The sequence below is a fragment of the Papaver somniferum genome, unplaced genomic scaffold (assembly GCF_003573695.1).
Source record: "Papaver somniferum cultivar HN1 unplaced genomic scaffold, ASM357369v1 unplaced-scaffold_117, whole genome shotgun sequence".
NCBI classification, from domain to species: Eukaryota; Viridiplantae; Streptophyta; class Magnoliopsida; order Ranunculales; family Papaveraceae; genus Papaver; species Papaver somniferum.
In genome coordinates, this window is record NW_020620714.1 from 4,530,572 (window position 1) to 4,542,286 (window position 11,715).

The following is an 11,715-nucleotide window of genomic DNA, read 5'->3' on the forward strand; positions in this document are numbered from 1 at the left end:
TATTAGGTGAGAGAAAGTTATTTGTTTTCCAAGTTAGGGTTTTCTCGTATCTTCTTAATTTGTACTTGTTCTAATTTTAAAAAAACGGTTTTATGTATTTCAACATGGTTTCTTAGAATATTTCATAGATCGTTATTAGGGTTTGGTTGTAGGATTTCCTGCAAATACATTTTGGCGCTAGAATACACACTACACCAAATTTCTGGATTAGAAACAGAATTGAACCGTTACGATTCGGGGTTGTCTGTTTCAAAAGTGCATATTACAAATTTTTCGCAACGGCAATGGGGCCGTTACGAAATTTGAGTTCTGACGTTTGTAATAGTGTCCAGCCGTTATGAATTGACACGTGGTAACGGATAGAGGCCGTTACGAATTTTTCGTAATAACAGGGTCGTAACAGGAAGGAGCCGTTACTATGTGGCACATTAGTAACAGGCCGTAGCAGTTACTAGGTGGAAGATTGAAACAACTTATAGCCGTTAAATATTTTTTTGTAACATCAGAAAAAATTACCGCCAGTCAACATTGACCTAGTCAAAATTAGTCAATACTGACCCAATTTTGACCAGGTCAATATGGCTGGCAATTCATTTTCTGCCGGAATTCCAATAACCTGTACAAACCTTTAAAACCATCCACATTCAACAATAATTACTTCAATCAATGTATATCAACATTCATCCAGTTCTATTAAGAAAGTATACAAATTTTTCTAAGTACCCAACAAAATCCTGCTAAGCATCAAATTTTGATAAGTACCTAAACAATATTTTACATTCATTCTATATTTGGCAAATTTTCATCGTGCTTGCTCACTTGCATTCAAATTCAAGTTTCATAATTCATACTCGATAATTGTTTTCTAAAAACGAATAAAAGTGTTTACACAACCACATGTTACATAGATCTTACATTATATATTGCACTAGGTTTTTAAGACTGATTTAAGAAAGTTAATACTCACCTCTCTTGGTGCCTCCTGTACTACAAGTTTATCCTTGTGGTTATCTATTGCTTTAGTTGTTGTAGAAACACCAACGAAGCCAACTACTCAATCCCTTAAGCTTGCATCAATTGGTTAAGCTTTGATTAGTCTAGCTGCATCAAGCAATGCCTTCCATGCATCTCCTGTGAAAATTTTAGTCCACGTTGAATCAGTTGAAACATCCAAAAACAAATTGCAGAGGAAAGGAGAATATAATAACCAGGAGAATGCTAGACTACATGAAACAGCTGAAAAGTTTACCTTTATTTAAACCTGATTTTGGGTTACAGGTTGTAGAACTTGTTCTTCCAATTCAGCTTCTTCCAACTCCTCATGTTCAGATTCCAATTCTTCCTACAACCAACAAAGATAACCATCTATCTATGGTCAAGGTTAATTTTAAAATACAAATAAAATGCAAAAGGTTAGCTCATCAAAGTTGGCAGCTGCTCGGATGGGGTTTGACAAAGCTTCATGAACCTACTTCATGTTCTCAGTCTGCACATTAATCTCATCCATCGTCTTGTCTAAGTCATATGTGTTTTTGTAATACATTTCAAACAAACTAGTTACTTACAAAGTGATATTCCTGCTCATATAGACTAGTTACTTGGAAGAAAACAAAATAACTAACAAGGAAATGCATATCCCACATGAACCCTTCATATAGATGCACATCCAGCACTTTCCAATATATATCACCACTACACCATTTTTCGGGATTAGCAACGTTTGACAGCTGTTGCAAAAGGGACTTGCAATAGCGGTTAGCCGTTGCGAAACATTGCGTTGCATTTTTTTGCAACAACTCCAAATCCGTTGCGAAAATTTTTTGCAACGCTTTTCGTTTCACCCAACTGTTTTTTCTATGCCGTTGTAACGGATTGGCCGTTGCGAACAGGTTAGAACAACTGCATGCTGTTGCTATATTCTTGTAGCAACAGCCTCGAGGAGTTCGAAAATTTAGAACCAAAAAACCTTACAACAGCTAATCTTAGCCGGACCCGATTTTATTACTCTGGTTCTAAATTTAGCAACAGTCTCTTGCCGTTGATAAATTTTTGCAACATGAAAAAAAGAGTCAAGTCAAGGTAAATTATACCTCAAGACTGTTATCTGAGATCAAGTTGCTGACATAATCAAATAACTGCTTGTGAGATTCTGCTAAGGCGCAACTCGTCCCCAGCTTGTTGCAACCGAAAAATTCCAGATCCTCTTCTACCATGTTTTCAGTGGTACCTTGCCATGAGGAGCTCTTTTCAGTTTAGATCCCTTCCTATCATCACGCTCTTTTTAGTTTAGATCCCTTCCTATCATCACCGCTGTATACAGCCTCCATAAGGATAAGTCCTCAAACAAATCTGGAAAAAAAGAGTAAAAGATAGCGTAAACTATGAAATATATCTTTGAGGAATAGATATGCAATCTAAATATCAACTACATGAAGCCAATGTACCTGAAGAACGAAACATGCGTGGTAAAAAACACTTGCGCTGCCGTATTTTCGGCAACAGTTAAGAACAACTAATTCAGATAGGAGAAAAGAATCAAGAAATACACAGAAAAACATCTAAATCAGTTTAATATGACCAGAAGTTATGCATATAATACAAGTAACATATCAGTTCAGATTTACATCAAGGACAAGTTATTCACCTCGACCAGTAATCGCTATTGCAGGATCAAGCAGTAGCCAGTATCACAACTTGCTCGACTAGCTGCTTTAGCAACACCAGTTCCCATGGCTTGCCGAGCATGAGGATGGTGATGCATCATTGTTGCCACCTGAGAAATTTGCCACTTCCCATCTTTCTCAATAACGGCGAACCAACTATTATCTCCTTCGCATTACCAGTGCAGTCATCATCTTCAACTGGGAGTTGGTTAAGTTGTTTTATCACTTAGAGGATGTGTTACTTGCATTATGCAACAGATGCAACCAGTCAAATGGAGTAGTAAAGTTTAAGTGAAGGAAAAAATTTAGCATCTGTAATCCTTTCATTGTATTCCCTAAAGTACCATTCTGATCCATTGACAAAGTTGTCTTCCCAGGAAAATCATTCTCATTTAGTCATCTTCCAGTACAAAGTTGATATCAAGATAGATGACATGAAACACTTAAAAGAAACCACCAATATCGTTCATAAAAACTAATAAAGGTTCTGTATAAGTAAGGAAAGTGTACGCAATAAGAGAGTTGAACAAACTGACCTGTCTAAGAAGTCATGTACCATCCTTGAACTTTATTGGCATTGCACGAGCTTCTCGAAGCTTTCCAATCTCAATAACTTGTTTAACCATTACAAACTTGGAAGTTTAGTAACATATCAAACATACCAGAGGAAAAATACTAGAGCATATGTAAATCTGCACAAGTACCTGGATAGTTTACTGATCCTCAAACTCTTTGAAAATATTTCTACAGTTAAGCAACATTTACCCGAGGACTTTTCCTTCTATTCCTCCAATTACTCAAACACAGGAGAAGGTTTTACCATCCCCACAGGGAATTAACCAATATATATTTGATCACAACAAAAAGCCAGTAATTATTAAGTACAAAGACGCACAAAAAAAACGTAGCAGATACAGCTCATCAAAACACAAACTTTTAATAAGTATACTTACCACGGGTTTAAGGATAACTCTTCCAACTCACAAATCAAATTGGTTTTCCTGCAAAGGAGGTGGGGAATATAACTCACTATGTTGATGAAAAAAGACTTGACATCGATCATAATAGAACAACAGAAAACCCCGAAAGTATGCTTTGTCTACTAGCAAGTGATTCATGTATCTTATCCTTAATATATAAAGTTGCACCCAAAACTCAACTTCTGATAGATGCTTTTGCATTCATGAAATGTCAAACTAATTCCCGCGAAGCTGAATCCTAACTCTATAAATCTTTTGCACCATTTCAATAGATCCCTGCAAGAGACAAAAAAGATATTCAGAATTGTGCTGCGTGCAGGTTAATAGAAAGCTATTCAGAATTTCTTGTGTTGCAGAGGTAGGTCAGTACTCACAACAAAATGCATTAATTAATTAGTTGTAGAAAGCCTGCTAGAACAATTTGGAGACTACCAACAACATAACATCATTGAGCTTCAAGTGTCGTGAGTAAAATTAACTATTCAGTCAATAAAGAAAGCAATAAGATATAATTTCAGGCATGCTCAAGCATGTTTAACACTGAAATGCTGTCAATAAAGAAAGCAATAAGATAGTATTACGCTTATGCTTTAAAGATTTGTACAACAATCAAAAAATGTTAAAGAAGACAGTGAATACTTATGCATTTCTAGGAAAAGAAACGGTTATGCTATCTTATGCATTTCTAATAAGAGATGCAAGATCATGACTAGATCGTAAATAGAACAAAAGCTTATATATTTAAAAGCAACTGCATTGTTGTGGTTCTGCATTGATTTTGTTGGAAATTTTCCCTTAAGACCATTCTCGGCTCATGGAGCTATCAGCTAAGGCATCAGGTGGTGCAATCATAATTTATCTTTCCTCGTGTGTAGCTTGTGGAGCAATAGTTCAAGAATTGCATTTGTCCATATCTTGTAATCAATCATATTTCATCTGTTTTATTTTAAACAACTAAAACAAGTTTCATTGAACAGGTATAAGAGTGAGTAGAGAATCGAAAATTAAAAGTTGACAAATTTCAAATCGATTCAACGAGTAATAGAGATTAAGGTATGTTGAGTTCTAATCTGCTTTTATATTTTCGATCGGAGCTACAGATTGAGATTTAACTCGAATTTCACCCAAGAACCCTAGAAAAACTTTGGTAAATTTTTTATCTCAAAAGCAAGATTAAAATGAGATTCATGTAGATCTAAACTCTGATCATGAGTCAGAAAAGAGAGACGAGATGAAATCGAAGTTATCAGGTGACCAACATAAAAAAAATAACATCTTTTTCTTAAATATCAATTCAAGATGGATAACTTAATCGATTGAAATAGACGATAAGGATAGATTATACTCATCTTTCGATTCGTTTTTTAACGATAAAAATCTTCATTCTTAGGTGTTGTTGATGATCTCCATCGATTCAGATCAAAACAAACCTTCAACAACTGATATAGTTGATGGATCTCGTGGAGGAAGAAGAGGAAGCACAACCTAATACTAGAGTTCTGATTCAATACAGAGAGGGATTAAGTTGGGAGAGATGTTGGGAGAGTGAAGTGAAGGAAGAGACTGAAGATAAAGAGATGGATAGGGTAAATAAGGGGTGGAAATTTGGTCAAGGTGTTCCCATCCAGTCAAACTAAAACAGATGGGTAATTTAGATGTTACTATGCACACGAGCAGGCCTCACACGATTTTTGACCTGCCGTTGCGAATTGTAACAGCCGCTGAGCAGTTGCGAATTTCGCAATTGAAGCAAGTTGTTGCTAATTTTGCAGCAGTTGCTAATTTAGTTGCGAATTCGGAACTGCGTAAGAGCTGTTTCAAAATTTTGTTGCTAATCCGGAGAAATGGTGTTGTGTACTCTGATCTTGGAGAATATCTATTCTAAGTAAAGAAACATATTTCTTAACTAAAAACGAACAATAGAGAAAGTGTGAATGATGAACAAGCTTAAGCCAGGTACTTAAAATATCTATTACCTGCACAATGGGTATAACGGCTCCGGACTATGCAACAGTACCTTAAATCACTCTAGTACAACAACAATTCTCCTTTTAATCAAGTTATGCACATTCCTCCCATTTTGATGATTCTCGGGATCGTCCGAACATTTGCGAAGGGCGTCAACTAGTTGGCGTAATGCCTTTCCCTGTCAACCACAAGATTTAAAATTCAGATCAATGCTATCCAAAGTTATATGTTTCTAAAATTTTCATAAATGCAGTAGAAATAGCTAGATAACACTGCATACCTTACTAAGCTTAAGGGATTTCTAGACAACATAGTTTCCAAACTTATCTTGAGCGAGTTCAACAAGTTGATTACAATCTCATAAGAGTTGCGAAACTACAACATCGGTAGCATTCGATTCGATACATTTTTCTACAACATCACTGTCATACTTATCCTTAGAAATTCGAAATAAGTGTGCCCTAAGGTTATTGCATATAAGGTTGGTAGTATTAGGATGGCGCTCTAGTACATGCTGCACCACAAAATTCCTGCAAAGTACACATAACAATAACACATCAAATACTTGCCAGATCAGAGGACACTAATCAGAATTTTTGAAGTGAGATATTATGTTTAAACTTTAATACCCGTATTCGTGTGTAGAAAGGGACACGGCCTGGTCTATGATGATTGATAGCAGCTGAAATTTGAGACGCGTCTATGGATTCAATAATAGCTTTGAGATAGAAACATCCTTGTTCCATAGTAGCAAGCTTATCCCAGTTTATCACTGGTATTTCGTATAAATCCCCCAAGTACTGTCGGAGCCAACAATATTTCGAGTAAGATACAACCCTGAATCCGAAACATGAATGTCATGGAAATTACAAAAAGGATATATAGTTTACTCACCATATTTTGCACATGTTTGCAAAGTTTTTGAACTAGTTGGCTTCCATTCTGGTTCGACATGACAGAAAATAGGCAAGGCTTCATAAACCGCAACACGTAAACGATCAAAATAGGATTTCCCATGAGCAATTTGATCATTAGACTTTCCATCGCACGAGACTTGAAAGAATACAAAACAACAATAACTCAAGATAACACTGACAATCATAAAAAAAAACCATGTCTATCGATTCTATACTTCTACAATAGTTAGAAAAGAAGTCTTACTTCCACCTGAAACCCTTCTACCAACATATACTTGACCAAAGCCTCCTTTACTTCACTTTTTCTCAATTTTACCGTAACCTACAACAACAATTTAACAAATTATAGCACATTCACAATTCACTGAACATAAAAGTCTTCACAATAATGCTTAAATACACAATCACAATTCACATATCATAACACACTTCTATTAGGTAAAGAAAGTTTACCTTAAATCAAATTCCAAACCTTAACCATCCGTTTCATCTTCAATCACCATCATCTATTCTCAGAAACATCGTTCCAAAATATCGATTCACTTCTCAAATCACCAAACCCAGTCTTTGATTTCTTCCCATCTGTCACTAATTGAACATTAAATCAATTTCCAAACCCTAACTTCATCTTCCTGATTTACCCTATCCTCTGTAACCCGAGTCAATATAACTATATTGTCTCCTACTTATGTTACTCAATCTACCAATTCCTCCTTCGATTTTACACAAACTCAATACTAACTGCAGAAACCCTAATTCTATTTCTTACTGATTTGTCTTTCTTCAATCAAGAATAACCCTAACCAAAACCAAATTCACAACCTCAGTAAAACCTTCCTGATTCATTTACTTCTACAGATTTCTTCTTAATTGATATGAACGATTTCTCAGTTCATTCTTTTGAGAAGAAAAAACTAGAAGAACAGTGAAAAAGAAGAAGTTCGATCAGAAGAAAGAAACGAAGAATAACGGTTTCTCAGTTCATTCTTCGATACTGTTTCTTCTAAAGGATCGAGAGAGAGAGGGATATGAACGATGAAAGAGAGACAGGAAGATGGATAATGAGGCGGAGAGAAAGAGATTAGATGTAATATCTTGTGGGAATAAAATCTAGGGTTTTATGATTAAGATACAATCTCGAGAATAAAATGAAGGGCGGAGATATTATTTTTGGCATACACGGTGTAGATGAAAGGATAAAAAAGCGCATGTGAATGGCACATGTACATACTCCAGGTGTTACGATCCATGCGTGACCAAGCGTATGACTGGCACGCCTAAAAAAAAATTTGTAACAGCTGGCCTCTGTTACGAATTTTTGAAAATTTCGTATCGACTGATACCTGTTACTGGAACCAAATCCTGAGTAAAGAGGATAAACAAGGATGAGCTCCTTTTAGTGAAAGTGAAGTAGAACCTTTCAAAAGACTCCTTGTTAGAGCAGCTCTAGAGGATTTTGAATTCCAAGGACCTAGATTTACATGGAATAACCATAGAGATGGTAATGAAAACATTTAGGAAAGGATGGATAAAGGTTTTGTGAATGTAGAATGGCAAAACCAGTTCTCTGATTCTTCTCTTAAAGTTTTAGTTTTAGTTGGTTCTGACCATTGTCCTCTGATGGTAAACATGGAGGGAAAGGAAAAGAACAAATCTAATTTTACTTTTAAATTTTTTGATACTTGGTTAAAATACCAGTCTTGTCTTGATTTGATTAAATCTTTTTGGATAAAAGAAAGCTCTAATCCAACAGATTCTATGATTTACAATCTTCACAATTTGGGTAATCAACTAACTTTTTAGAGAAAAAATGTGTTTGTGAACAAACTAACTGTTAGTGAAAATTCTCAAAAAATGAGGAAGCTTTTAAATGAAATATAAATAGAAAACTTGAACAAACTAACTGTTAGTGAAAATTCTCAAAAAATGATTAACACCAAAATGCTGAGTTTAGAAAAACTTTACGAGACTGAAGAAGAGATTGCTAAACATCTATCTAGGGATAACATAGTCAATTTGAGTGAGAGAAATACAAGGTATTTCCATCTCAAAACTTTGAAAAGAAGGAAAAAGAATAAAATAGACTGCCTCTTGAATGCTGAGTCTAAGGAGATTAAAGATAAGCAGGAAATAGCCAAAGAGTTAAAAACTTACTTTGAAAATCTTTTTAAGGCAATGCCAACTGGGGAAAATGAAAACATTTTCTACCATCTTTCAATAAGAGTAACTGAGGAGGATAATAGAGATTTTATGGATATTCCGACTCATAAGGAAATTTGGGAGGTGGTTAAAAACATGAAACTTAATAAGTCACCGGGACATGATGGCTTCCCGTTTTTTTTTCAACCACAATTGGTCCATTGTGGGGGATCAACTGGTTTATGTAATAAAATAATTTTGGTTAACAAAAAGTTTAAACCCTGAATTGAATAAAACTTTTCTATTTTTAATCCAAAAATGCAAAGAACCAAAATCGGCTTCTGATTTCAGACCAATTGGTCTGTGTAATACACCTTACAAAGTGATTTCAAAACTGCTAGCCAACAGAATGAAAGGTTTACTTGACAAACTAATTTCTCCTTTTCAATCGGCTGTTCTTTCCAATAGACAGGTCTCTGATAACATAATAGGTGCACATGAGCTAATATACGCAATGGATCATAGAAAAACTAAAGAAAAGGGTCTAGGAGTTAAAATAGATATGTCGAAAGCTTTCGACAGAGTCAGTTGGGATTTTTTAACTACAACCATGGAAAAAATGGATTTTTGCAAAGATTGGTGTTCTTTAATTCAATGCATTTCAATTGCATCAATTGCAGTACTTTTAAATGGTTGTGCATGTGAGTAAGTTGGGATCCTTTATCCCCCTACTTATTCCCTATTTGTATGGAGGTTTTGTCAAAATATTTGATATCTAAAGAACAATCTAAGGAAATGCCGGGTTTAAAAATTAGTGTGAATAATACTGCAATCTCACACCTTTTCTTTGCAGACGACTGTCTGATTTTCACAAAAGCAAATTTGCAAAGATGTAAAAATTTATTAAATGCTATTCATGAATTTAGTATGGTTTCAGATCAGATGGTTAATTTTGAGAAATCAGGTCTTTTCTTAAATAAAAAGATAAACCATAAACTGAAAAAGTGATGTCAAAACATCTGAAAATAAAGAAAATAGATATTAAGGACTCTTATCTAGGAGTTCCCCATGTTTATATATAAATCTAAACTGAAAACTTTTGATTTCATAGTGAGTAGAATGGAAGAAATAATAAAAGGTTGGAAAAGTAAGATTGTTAGATAACCTAGCAAACTGATTATCAACAAATCAGTTTTATCTGGTATGTCAATCTATCAAATGTGATGTTTTAAACTCCCAAAAAAGATTACTGCTAGAATAAATTCAATCCAATGTGCCTTTTGGTGGGGCAAAGATGCAAATGAGAAAGGTCATTACATAAAATCTTGGAAATTTATGTGTAAACCAATCTCTATGGGAGGCTTGGGTTTTAAAGATGCTGAGAAAATGAATCAGGCTATGTTGGCAAAAATTGCTTGGAAAATAATATCGGAACCTAACTCTTGGTGGGTTAAAATGTTTAAAAAAAAGCCTTTATTGGCTTTAAAAAAACGTAGTAAAATCTTCTTGGATGTGGAACTGCATTGTGCAAGGGGCCAATCTAATCCATCAATATACTTGCTGGGGAGTTGGGGATGGTCAGTCAATCAATATAAGGACTGACCAATGGATACCCGATTTACAAATCACTTTAGATCAAAATGTTTCTGAAAGAAACACTCAGTTAACACTTGTATCGGATCTGATTAATCCACATACAAATAAGTGGAACCATGAAATCATAAATGCTTCTTTTCCTCATATTATTGCTCAAACTATCTTGAACGTTAAACTTTTTGTAGATGAGAATGATACCTTAGATCAGGATAAACCTAAATGAAATTTAACTAGAAATGGCATCTTCACAGTTAAATCTTTATATGATAGGTTGTGTGGTAAAATGGAAGGAAACACTAAAACTGAAATTTTTTGGAAGAAATTCTGGAAAACTAGATTGCCACAAAGAATAAAACTGTTTCTTTGGAAATGTATAAATGAGGCATCGCCAGTAACAGAAATCCTAAGTAGACATATGCATGATGTAGACAACATATGTGTTTTCTGTAACGACAAAATAGAATTTGTTCTTCACCTTTTATTTGATTGCTGGTATGCTAGATCAATTTGGATGCTACCACCTTTTGCTAGTAACAATGCTTCAAATATAGTAAGAATCTCTTTTATTGATTATTTCATTTGGTGGCAATCTCATGGAGATGAGGTAATAGAGATTAATGCAACAAAATGTTGGTTTATATGGAAAGAGAGGTGTAATAGGATTTATGAGGAAAAAAATGTCTCTTCTTTACAAACTTCTATCATGATCCAGAGACATTTGAACCACTGGAGCTGTAATACAAGAAACATGATAGCAACTAGTGTTTGTCCTGTAACATAACAGATAAAGACCATCCCTTGAAAATGCCCAGAACATAATTGCTTTAAGTTAAATATTGATGCTTCTTGGATTTCAAGATCAATTTATGCTGGCTTTGGTCTAATTATTAGAGATGAAGCAGGAAATGGAAGAGCAGCTAAATTTGGAGTATTCTATGCTGCAAGTGTAGAAAAAGCGGAAGCTTTAGCTCTGTTGTATGAAGCAAAATGGGCCAAAGATGTTGATTTGGCACATTTCTGGATGGAACGGGACTCTGAAAAGATTGTGAACTTCATCAAAGGAAAGGCAACAATGATGGATTGGACAAATCAGAGAATTGTTAAGGAGGCACTACGAATTCTAGCTGATTGCAACAAATTTTTGGGTTTCAAGTTTACTCACAGAACTGGAAACTCTGTGGCAGACAAGTTGGCATAGAGACAACAAAATCTTCAATTTTCAATAGCTGGGAAGAAGATTTACCTGCCTTTTTAAATATGTTTTTAAGTTTAGATAAGTTAAGTAATCAATATGAAAGTATCAGTAATTCCAGCAGGTTGTTGTCTCAAACTCATATCAGGGCATGTCCTAGTCTGATGGCATGACAACAATCTGCTCGAATGGTATGTTTCTTTCTTTCGTTCTTTTTCAATGAATTATCTTATTCTCAAAAAAAAAAAAAAAAAAAAATT

General features: G+C 34.8%; 1 long non-coding RNA gene across 1 annotated transcript; it reads right to left on the reverse strand.

Annotated features, from left to right (window-relative positions):
* Positions 1-6,266: 6,266 nt before the first annotated feature.
* On the reverse strand, positions 6,267-7,530 carry LOC113329515. Its single transcript, XR_003349920.1, has 3 exons — positions 6,982-7,530; positions 6,506-6,850; positions 6,267-6,411 (listed from the first exon to the last, which is right to left on the reverse strand). It is a non-coding gene; the product is annotated as an uncharacterized LOC113329515 (long non-coding RNA).
* Between the last annotated feature and the right edge of the window lie 4,185 nt (positions 7,531-11,715).